Source organism: Tachyglossus aculeatus, chromosome 5, assembly GCF_015852505.1.
Source record: "Tachyglossus aculeatus isolate mTacAcu1 chromosome 5, mTacAcu1.pri, whole genome shotgun sequence".
NCBI lineage: Eukaryota > Metazoa > Chordata > Mammalia > Monotremata > Tachyglossidae > Tachyglossus > Tachyglossus aculeatus.
The window spans coordinates 10619201-10631626 of NC_052070.1; positions in this window are offsets into that span (position 1 = coordinate 10619201).

Consider the following 12426-nt stretch of genomic DNA (forward strand, 5'->3'; position numbering starts at 1 on the left):
ATGCAGAAGGGAATGGGAGAAGAGGAGGCACTTAGGGAAGACCTTTTGGAGGAGACGGACCTTCAATAAGGATTTGAAGGAGGGGGAGAATCATTATCTGTCGGATTTGAGGAAGGAGGGTGTTCACTGCCCACGGCAAGCTTACAGTCTAGAGGACCAGCCTACACATAGTAAATGTATAACAAATATCACAACTAGAGAAGCAATATGGCCTAGTGGATAGAGCACGGGCTTGGGAGTCAGAAGGACCTGAGTTCTAATTCTGGCTCAGTACAGTGCCCTGAACGTAGTAAGCACTCAATAGATGCCATTGATTGATTGATGGGCTCTGCCACTTGTCTGCTGCGTGACTGTGGGCAAGTCACTTCACTTCTCTGGGCCTCAGTTCCCTCATCCGGAAAATGGGGATGGAGACTTTGAGTCCCCGTGTGGGACAGGGTCTGTGTCCAACCGGATTTGCTTATATCCACCCCAGCGCTTAGTACAGTTCCTGACATAAAGTCAGTGCTTAACAAATATCACAATTATTATTATTATCTCGTTTCTACCCCAGTGCTTAGTACAGTGTCTGGCACAAAATAAGTGCTTAACAAATACCCCAATTACTATTATTATTATTAATAAAAATGATTATTTCTCATAGAATTAAAGTACCTTAATGGCTGACCAATTTTACTTGTATCCATCCCAGTGCTTAGTACAGTGCCTGGCATGCAGTAAGCGCTTAACAAATACCATGATCATGATAATAATAATAATAATAATTCTTATCTGCAGTAATCAGGAGAGAAGCCCTCTCTGATTCTTAATAATGATAATAATAATAATTTTGGTATTTGTTAAGTGCTTACTATGTGCAAAGCACTGTTCTAAGCACTGGGGAGGATACAAGGTGATCAGGTTGTCCCATGTGAGGCTCACAATCTTAATCCCCATTTTACAAATGAGGTAACTGAGGCCCAGAGAAGTTAAGTGACTTGCCTAAAGTCACACAGCTGACAAGCGGAGGAGCCGGGGTTTGAACCCATGACCTCTGACTCCCGAGCCTGTGCTCTTTCCACTGAGCCACGCTGCTTCTCTGCACTTCTTCACACTGGTTTGTCACAGTGCATATGATTAGCATCTCCTGACAGCCCGTTATGGCTCGCACTCTCTTTCACTTTTGTTATAGGATCTGGCCTGGAGAGTACTCTCAGTACAGGGAAGGAAATGGCTACAAGCTTCAATTTCCATAACTAAGCCTTGGCAATTACTATGAAGATTGTCAGGACATTTCTAAATGGGAACAAAGTCTCTAGAGGAATGTTTTCATATCCTGGATTTTTGTATTTCCTACCCTGGGGAAACGAATCCCTCTTTGAATAGCTTATCTAGAGGAAGGGGGGAAATCTTCCTTTTGACAAAGACCAAACCACTCAAACCACTCCTTTCTCTTCCAAATAAGAATCAGTTTTTTTTAATGGTATTTGTTCAGTGCTTACTATGTGCTGGGCACTTTACTAAGCGCTGGGATGGATACAATCAAATCAGTCCCTGTCCCACATGAGGCTCACAGTCTTATTCCCCATTTTACAGATGAGGTTACTGAGGCACAAAGAGTTAAGTGGCTTGCCCCAGATCATGCAGCAGAAAAGTGGCAGAGTTGGGAGTAATAATAATAATAATAATAATAATAATAATAGTGGTATTTGGTAAGCACTTACTATGTGCAAAGCGCTGAAGTAGATACAAGCTTATTAGGTTGGACAGAGTCCCTGTCCCACATGGGGCTCACAGTCCTCATCCCCATTTTACAGATGAGGTAACTTAGGCACAGAGAAGTGAAGTGACTTGCTCAAGGTCACACAGCAGACAAGTGGCCGAGCCAGGTTTAGAGGACACCCAGGCCTGTACACTTTCCACTAGGCCATGCTGCTTCTAAAAACCTGTGTCCTTTTGACTCCTAGGCCGGTGCTCTATGATAAAATGATTCTTGAGTCCTTGTTTTGATCAATTTCCCAGAAAAATATTTCCCTCCAATTTTCTCCTATCATGGCTAAATTTTTCGTTATTTTAATGGTATTTATTAAGGGCTTACTGTGTGTCAGACACTATTCTAGGTGCTGGGGTAGGTACAGTGCTTTGCACATAGTAAGCACTTAATAAGTGCCTTCATTATCATTATTATTATTATTACAAGGTAATTAGTTTGGACACAGTCCCTTGTCCCACGTGAGGCTCGCAGTCCTATTAGGAGGGAGAATTGGTTTTTAAATCCCCATTTTACAGTTGAGGAAACTGAAGCCCAGAGAAGTTACGTGACTTGCCCAAGATCACACAGCAAGTAGTCAGCAGAGGCAGAATTAGAACCCGGGTTTTTCGACTCCGGGGGCCTGTGCTTTTTTCACTAGACCACATTGCTTCTCATTTCATCGGTGCATGAGGAAGCAGCGTGGCTTATTGGAAAGAGCCCGGGCTTGGGAGTTAGCGGTCATGGGTTCTAATTCCGGCTCCGCCACTTGTCAACTGTGTGACCTTGGTCAAGTCACTTCACTTCTCTGGGCCTCAGTTCCCTCATCTGTAAAATGGGGATTAAGACTGTGAGCCCCACGTGGGACAACCTGATTACTTTCTATCTACTCCAGAGCTTAGAAGAGTGCTTGGCACATAGTTAGTGCTTAACAAATGCCATTATTATTATTATTATTATTATTATTATTATTATTCTTATGCTATCCGTTCTAAAATGGATTTCTTCTTCTATCCTCTTCATTTCCCAGGAAACTCACATGGGCTTTAGAACTGTTTAGGCTTTGTGCATGGGAAATATATTTTTAGTAAGAGATTTACTGATGACTCGTGATAATCTCAACAAAACAGAAATTATTCCAAGATCATTCTATCTGCCTATGAAGGATTTTTGCTACTTACTACTTTACCCTTGTGTTTCATTACAAGGGGCATTTACATGAAAGGAGAATCTTGATTCTTTAGAATTTCCTGTCCGTTTCCCCACCTAAAAACCCAACCTTCAATTCTAAACTTAGATGGGTTTAGTGCGAAAATAACTGTGATGCATGGCATAGAGGATAGAGCACAGTCCTGGAAGTCAGAAGGTCATGGGTTCTATCCCTGCTCTGTGTGACCTTGGGTAAGTCACTTCACTTCCTCTGTACCTCAGTTATCGCTTTGGACACAGCCTCTTTTTGCTTCTTGCCTCTCACCCCAATGTTTTGCCCACTCAGTATGCTCCAATTGAGGAGAGAGTGAGATTCAATCCTCATTTCACCCATGACGAAATTGAGGCAAAGAGAAGTGAAGTGACTTGCCCAAGGTTACCCAGCAGACAAGTTGGAGGAGCTGCGGTTAGAACTCAGGTCCTCCGACTCCCCGGGCTGTGCTCTTTCCACTAGGCCATGCTGCTTCTCTAAATTCCTAGCGGGCAGGGAATGTGTCCGTTTATTTTTATATTGTACTCTCCCAGGCAGTGCGAGAGTCATTTGACAGCGCTCTGCGCACAGTAAGCGCTCAATAAATATGATTGAGTGAATTCCTCGACTAAACCCTCATTTTCTCTACTCCTTCTCCCTTCTTCGTCACCTGTACACTTAGACCTGTACCTTTCAAGCACTTGATTGTCACCCTACAACACTTATGTTCCCATTCCTTAATAGTCTATCGCTTTAGACTGTGAGCCCACCGTTGGGTAGGGACTGTCTCTATATGTTGCTATCTTGTACTTCCCAAGCGCTTAGTACAGTGCTCTGCACACAGTAAGCTCTCAATAAATATGATTGATTGATTGATTGATTAATATCTTTCTCCCCTACTATACTGTAAGTTGCTTGTGGGTAGGGATCATGCCTACCCATTCTGTTATATTATTCTGTCCTCTCCCGAGTGTTTAGTGCACTGCTCTATACACAGTAAGAACTCGACAAATAGCATTAATCAACAAATGGTATTTATTGAGCGTTTACTGTGTGCAGGGCACTGTACAGAGCGCTTGGAAGAGAACAGTATAACAGAGTTGGTATTCCCTGCCCACAGCGGGCTTAGAGTTTAGAAGACCTTAGAACCTTTGTGGCTGAGACATTACTGTGGTTTGTATTTCATTTGCTAAATGCATTCATGTTACTCAGTCTGTTTTGGATAATACTAATGCCTCCACTCCCTCCCTCTGCCCTACCCCCTTCCCCTCCCCACAGCCCTTGTGTATATTTGTACATATTTATTACTCTATTCATTTTATTAATGATGTGTATATAGTTATAAATCTATCTATTTTGATCGTATTGACACCTGTCCACTTGTTTTGTTTTGTCTGTCTTCCCCTCCTAAACTGTGAACCCGTTGTTGGGTAGGGACCATCTCTATATGTTGCCGATTTGTACTTCCCAAGCACTTAGCACAGTGCTCTGCACACAGTAAGTGCTCAATAAATATGACTGACTGAATGAATGAAATCGGACTTTCCCAAGTGCTTAAAACAGTGCCCTGTCCATAATAATTAATCATAATAATTGAGGTACAGCATGGCTTTGTGGAAAGAGCCTGGGCTTGGGAGTCAGAGGATCATTTTAAATAAAAGGTATTCTTAGTTTGCATTTATTGGTGTTGGTTGTGTATATGATTCTTTGTCATATGTGTGGAGATGTAGCATATGCTATTCGAGTTGTTCAGATAAATAACACATTTTGAGCAGCAGTAGAACTTCGCGGGGGAGGGGGTGTGGAGGAGGGCTAATTATCAAACAAAGCACTCCAAAAGAGAGGGTAATTCAGTTGCAAATTGGAATAAATCAAGTAATCTTTTTAGTAATTGAATGCCCTAAGATCTTTTGGCCTTTCAAATTTTTCAAAACACTTATTTTAAATGTTACTCTAGGCCCATCAGATTTACACACACCCCACCCAAATGACTAGCTAAATCAATCGATCAATCAATGGTGTGTATTTTTTTTTCATTTTTAATGATATTTGCTAATTGCTTACTACGCGCCAGACATTGTACTAAGCATTGGGCTAGAAACAGGCTAATCAGGTGGGACATGGGACCTCATCATTTTACAGATGAGGTAATTGAGACACAGACGAGTGAAGTGCCTTTTCATTCTTTCATTCAGTCGTAATTATTGAACACTTACTCTGTGCAGAGCACTGTACTAAGCACTTGGAAAGTACAATTAAGCAATACAGACAATCCCTGCCCACATAGGGTTTATAGTCTAGAAGGGGGAAGACAGACATCAAAATAAATAAACAGGCATCAATGTAAATAAATACAATTATAGATACGTATGCATCAAAACAAGTATACAGACATCAATATAAATAAATATAATTATACAGCTATACATAAACACATAAGTGCTGTGGGGTGGGGAGGGGGGGAAGAGCAAAGGGAGTGAGTTGAGGAGATGCAGATGGGAGCTCAGTAGGGAGCTCCTACTGAGAGCTTACCTACTCCAAGAGGCCTTCCCAGACTGAGCTCCCTTTTTCCTCTCCTTCTCCCAATACCTCCCCACCCTACCTCCTTCCCCTCCCTACAGCACCTGTATATATGTTTGTACAGATTTATTACTCTATTTTACTTGTACATATTTACCATTCTATTTATTTTGTTAATGATGTGCATCTAGCTTTAATTCTATTTGTTCTGACAACTTGACACCTGTCCACATGTTTTGTTTTGTTGTCTGTCTCCCCCTTCTAGACTATGAGCCCGTTGTTGGGTAGGGACTGTGTCTATATGTTGCCAACTTGTACTTCCCAAGCGCTTAGTCCAGTGCTCTGCACACAGTAAGCGTTCAATAAATACGATTGAATGAATGAATGAATGAGGGGGAGTTGAGGAAAAGGGGGGCATAGTCTGGGAAGGCCTCCTGGATGAGGTGAGACTTCAGTAGGGCTTTGAAGGGGGGAAGAGTGATCTTTTGGCGGATTTGAAGAGGGAGTGCATTCCAGGCCAGAGGCAGGATGTGGGCCGGGTGTCGATGGTGGGACAGGTGAGATTGAGTCATGGTGAGAAGGTTAGCACCAGAAGAGTGGAGTGTGCAGGCTGGGCTGTAGAAGGAGAGAAGGGCATCTCTGAGTTGGTTGAGGTGGTCCTAGTGCCTGGATTCCCCCCAAAAGCACTCTATGGCATGAGTGGTCTGATGGTGCTCCTTTCTGGAGAAGACTGGGATGCCCAACAGGGAGCACTGGGTTCAGGCCAGATGCCACTTGTCTCGTCTCCGGCCCACTAGGCAGTTCCCTTCGTTGGAGAGGGAGACCCCAGCCATAGGAGGTCCCTGGAAAATAATAATAATAATAATGATGGCATTTATTAAGCGATTACTATGTGCAAAGCACTGTTCTAAGTACTGGGGGGAGGATACAAGGTTATCAGGTTGTCCCATGGCGGGGGGGGCTCACAGTCTTCATCCCCATTTTACAGATGAGGGAACTGAGACCCAGAGAAGTGAAGTGGCTTGCCCAAAGCCACCCAGCTGACAAGTGGCGGAGCCAGAATTAGAACCCATGACCTCTGACTCCAAAGCCCGGGCTCTTTCCACTGAGCCACACTGCTTCAGAAACATCCCCAGTGCTTAGAACAGTGCTTTGCACATAGTAAGCACTTAACAAATACCATTATTATTATTATTATTATTATTATTATTATTATCTCCACGCACTGGTTCGGAAGACAAAGTTGGACGGAGGCGATTCCGCTGGATTCCTGGGGCCGTGGGGGTGAAAGGCTCGGTCACCTCGGTCACTCGGTCAGCTTCCTCAGAGCAACTTTTGAGGCTGGGTAGGATCCACGCTTTCCCATGGCTCTGGATTTTGGGACCTACTGAGGCTCTGCGGTTGCACTTGAGGGTCACTGAGAGATGAACTGCTCCAGACCTCTCCGGACTTGCCCAAGGTTAATAATAACTATGGTATTTATTAAGTGCTGACTATCTGCCAGGCACTGTTCTAAGTGCTGGGGTGAATACAGGCAAATTGGGTTGGACACAGTCCGTGTCCCAGGTGGGGCTCACAGTCTCAATCACCATTTTACAGAAGAGGGAACTGAGGCCCAGAGAAGCGAAGTGACCTGCCCAAGGTCACACAGGAGGCAAGTGGCGGAGCGAGATTAGAACCCATGACCCTCTAACTCCCAGGCCCAGGCTCTAGCCACTAGGCCATCCTGTTTCTCGCAGGGTTAGCCAGAAGACCCGTAAGTTCGTTTTGGGCAGGGAATATGTCTTTATTACCAGTGGAAAGATCACGGGCTTTGGAGTCAGAGGTCATGGGTTCTAATCCCCGCTCCGCCACATGTCTGCTGTGTGATTTTGGGCAAGTCACTTAACTTCTCTGAGCCTCAGTTTCCTCATCTGTAAAATGGGGATTAAGACTGAGCCCTATGTGGGACAACCTGATCACCTTGTATCCCCCCAATGCTTAGAACAGTGCTTTGCACATAGTAAGCACTTAACAAATGCCATCATCATTATTATTATGTTGCACTGTCTCAAGTGCTTAGTACAGTGCTCTGCACACAGGAAGCTCTAAATAAACAGGATTAGGATGAATAAAGATTAGAAGCCAGGTCCTTCTGACTCCCAGGACTGTGCGCAATCCACTAGGCCACACATTTTGAAGACATTCCACTGATTAATTGATTGATTCCAGCTGAAGTCCATCTCTGCCAGTCTGACGGTAGAAAAGAGAAGAGGGGTTGGGAAAGAGGTAAAAATTAGCTCCTGCGGCAATGGGAAAATGGTTCCTCTCATGTAGGTTAAGCAACAGGGAGTCATCTTGGAATGAAGGGGAAGGTGAACGTTGTAATCCTCAAGCCCTGCAGCTATTCTTTTTGAGATGGGACTTCATCTCTATGTGGAAATAAGTCTGGTGGTTTTATCTTGCCTTATGCTGTCGAGTCATCTCCGACCCATAGCGACTCCATGGACACATCTCTCCCAGAACGCCCCGCCTCCATCTGCAATCGTCCCGGTAGTGGATCTTGGAGTTTTCTTGGTAAAAATACAGAAGTGGCTTACCAATGCCTTCTTCCATGCAGTGGTGGTTTTGGGGTGAAGGTAACTTTCTGGAATTCATTTTGGTGGCACTTCTTCGGCTTTGTATCGCCTTATTTTTGTTGCCAGTTATAGAGGCTGATGGTAAAGGACGCTACTTTAAATTACTGTGTGCTGAGCACTGCACTGAGGGCTGGGATAGATATCATTTTATCAGCTCGTACACAGTCCCTGTCATACATGGGATTCACAGGCTTAGGAGGAGGGAGAACAAGTATTTAATCCCCATTTTGCTGATAAGGACACTGAGATGCAGAGAACTGACTTACCTAAAGTCACACAGCAGGAAATTGGCATTATGAAGATTAGAACTGAGGTTAAATGATTTCCAGGCCTAGGCTCTTCCCACTAGGCCCCAGGCCCACTTGGTGGGCATCATGTCAATCAGCTCTGCTGTATTGTACTTTCCCAAGTCCTGAGTACAGTGCTTTCCACTTTCATTCATTCAATCGTATTTATTGAGCGCTTGCTGTGTGCAGAGCACTGTACTACTACTACTACTACTACTACTACTACTACTAATGGTATTTATTAAGCACTTACTATGAGCAAAGCACTGTTCTAAGCGCTGGGGAGGTTACAAGGTGATCAGGTTGTCCCACGGGGGGCTCACAGTCTTAATCCCCATTTTACAGATGAGGTCACTGAGGCACAGAGAAGTGAAGTGACTTGCCCAAAGTCACACAGCTGACAATTGGTGGAGTCGGGATTTGAACCCATGACCTCTGACTCCAAAGCCCGGGCTCTTTTCACTGAGCCACGCTGCTTCTCTACTAAGCGTTTGGGAAGTACAAGTTGGCAACATATAGAGACGGTCCCTACCCAACAGCGGGCTCACAGTCTAGAAGGGGGAGACAGACAACAAAACATATTAACAAAATAAAATAAATAGAATAAATATGTACAAATAAAATAAATAGAGTAATAAATATGTACAAACATATATACATATATACAGGTGCTGTGGGGAGGGGAAAGAGGTAAGGCTGGGGGGATGGGCTAATTCAAGCACTTATCCTATCTGGCCTTGACTACTGTATCTTCCTCCTTGTTGACCTCCCAATCTCCTCTCTCCCCACTCCAGTCTATAATTCACTTTGCCACCTGGATCATTTCTCTCCAGAAACGCTCGGGCCACGTTTCCCCACTCCTCAGGAGTCTCCTATGGTTGCCCATCCAACTCCGCATCAAACTCCTTACTAACCACTCTAAAGCAGTCAATCTCCTAGCCCCTTCATACCTCACTTCGCTACTCTCCTACTGCAACTCAGCTACACACTTCCCTCTAACTGTACCTCCACCTCATTTGTTTATTTATTTATTTTACTTGTACATATCTATTCTATTTATTTTATTTTGTTAGTATGTTTGGTTTTGTTCTCTGTCTCCCCCTTTTAGACTGTGAGCCCACTGTCTCTATATGTTGCCAGTTTGTGCTTCCCAAGCGCTTAGTACAGTGCTCTGCACATAGTAAGTGCTCAATAAATACAATTGATGATGATGATGATCTCATCTATCTTGCCGCCGACCCCTCACCCACGTCCTGCCTTTGGCCAGGAAATCCCCGCTCCTCAAATCTGAACGACAGTGACTCTCTCCCAATTCAAAGCCTTTCCGAAGGCCCATCTCCTCCAAGAGGCCTTCCCTGACTAAGCCGTCCTCTCCTCTTTTCCACTCCCTTCTGCTTCACCCTAACTTGCTCCCTTTATTCATCCCCTTCCCAGCCCTACAGCACTTATGTTCAGATCTGTAATTCATTTATTTATATACATGCCTATCTCCTGCTCTAGACAGTAAGCTCACTGTAGACAGGGAATGTATCTGTTATATTTTACTCTCCCAAGTCGTTAATACAGTGCTCCGCACCCACTAAGTGCTCTGTAAATACGATTGATTTACTAATAGTTTTTTCCTCTGAGTTCATGAATCAGTTCTGTGATGGGGACTCCCATTTGGAATGCAATGGGCATATTGCTTAGTACAGTGTTCTGCACACAGTAAGTGCTCAATAAATATGACGGTGAATGAATGAATGCTGGGGGTTTTATGGTTTCTTTTGTTTCATGGTATTTATCAAATACTGTTCTAAGCCCTGGGGAAGATACAAGTAAGTTAGGTTGAAAAATAATAATAATAATGATTATGATGGCATTTGTTAATCAATCAATCAATCATATTTATTGAGCACTTACTGTGTGCAGAGTACTGTACTAAGTGCTTGGGAAGTACAAGTTGGCAATATATAGAGACAGTCCCTACCCAACAGTGGGCTCACAGTCTAAAAGCACTTACTATGTGCGAAGCACTTTTCTAAGCACTGGCAAGGTGATCAGGTTGTCCCAGGTGGGGCTCACAGCTCCCATTTTTACAGTTGAGGTAACTGAGTCACAGAGAAGTTAAGTGACTTGCCCAAAGTCACACAGCTGACAAGTGGCAGAGCCAGGATTAGAACCCATGATCTCTGACTCCCAAGCCCGTGCTCTTTCCACTGAGCCACACTGCTCCTCTTATTGAACACAGTCCCTGTTCCATATGGGGCTCACAGTCTAGCTAGGAGGGAGAACAGGAGATCTGAGGCACAGAGAAGTGAAGCGACTTGCCCAAGATCACGCAACATGCAATTGGCAGAGCTGGGATTAGAACCCAGGTCCTCTGACTCCCAAGCCTGGGCTCTTCCTACTAGGCTGTGTTGGTGGTCTACAAAGTGGGTATGTGTCGGGTATATGTGAACAGACAGCAGTGGTTTCATTCTAAGTCTTTTTTGCAGGCTCCTCCTCCCCCTCCCATCCCCTTACTGTGGGGGTTCCCCAAGGTTCAGTGCTTGGTCTCCTTCTGTTCTCGATCTACACTCACTCCCTTGGTGACCTCATTTGCTCCCACGGCTTCAACTATCATCTCTACGCTGATGACACCCAGATCTACATCTCTGCCCCTGCTCTCTCCCCGTCTCTCCAGGCTCGTATCTCCTCCTGCCTTCAGGACATCTCCATCTGGATGTCTGCCCGCCACCTAAAACTCAACATGTCCAAGACTGAACTCCTTGTCTTCCCTCCCAAACCCTGCCCTCTCCCTGACTTTCCCATCTCTGTTGATGGCACTACCATCCTTCCCGTCTCACAAGCCCGAAACCTTGGTGTCATCCTCGACTCTGCTCTTTCGTTCACCTCTCATATCCAAGCCATAACCAAAACCTGCCGGTCTCAGCTCCACAACATTGCCAAGATCTGCCCTTTCCTCTCCATCCATACTGCTACCCTGCTCATTCAAGCTCTCATCCTATCCCGTCTGGACTACTGCATCAGCCTTCTCTCTGATCTCCCATCCTCGTGTCTCTCCCCACTTCAATTCATACTTCATGCTGCTGCCCGGATTGTCTTTGTCCAGAAACGCTCTGGGTATGTTACTCCGCTCCTCAAAAATCTCCAGTGGCTACCAATCAATCTGCGCATCAGGCAGAAACTCCTCACCCTGGGCTTCAAGGCTGTCCATCACCTCGCCCCCTCCTACCTCACCTCCCTTCTCTCCTTCTCCAGCCCAGCCCGCACCCTCCACTGCTCTGCCGCTAATCTCCTCCCCGTACCTCGTTCTCACCTGTCCCTCCATCGACCCCCGGCCCACGTCATCCCCCAGGCCTGGAATGCCCTCCCTCTGCCCACCCGCCAAGCTAGCTCTCTTCCTCCCTTCAAGGCCCCACTGAGAGCTCACCTCCTCCAGGAGGCCTTCCCAGACTGAGCCTCTTCCTTCCTCTCCCCCTCATCCCCCTCTCCATCCCCCCCATCTTACCTCCTTCCCTTCCCCACAGCACCTGTATATATGTATATATGTTGTACATATTTATTACTCTATTTCTTTATTTATTCTACTTGTACATATCTATTCTATTTATTTTCTTTTGTTAGTATGTTTGGTTTTGTTCTCTGTCTCCCCCTTTTAGACTGTGAGCCCACTATTGGGTAGGGACTGTCTCTATATGTTGCCAACTTGTACTTCCCAAGCGCTTAGTACAGTGCTCTGCACACAGTAAGCACTCAATAAATACGATTGATGATGATGATGATGGTTTCAACTGTCATCACCATTTGGATCTATATGCCAGCATTCGTAGAGAAGCAGCGTGGCCTGGGAGTCCGAAGGACCTGAGTTCTGATCCCAGCTCCACTAAGTGGATTCTAATCCCAGTTCTGCCACTTGTCTGCTGTGTGACCTTAGACAAGCCATTTAACTTCTCTGTGACTCAGTTACCTCATCTATAAAGTGGGGATGAAGACTGTGAGCCCCACGTGGGTCAACCTGATTACCTTGCATCCACCCCAGCACTTAGAACAGCGCTTGACACATAGTAACAAATACCATTACTGTTATTATTATTATTATTACTTGTC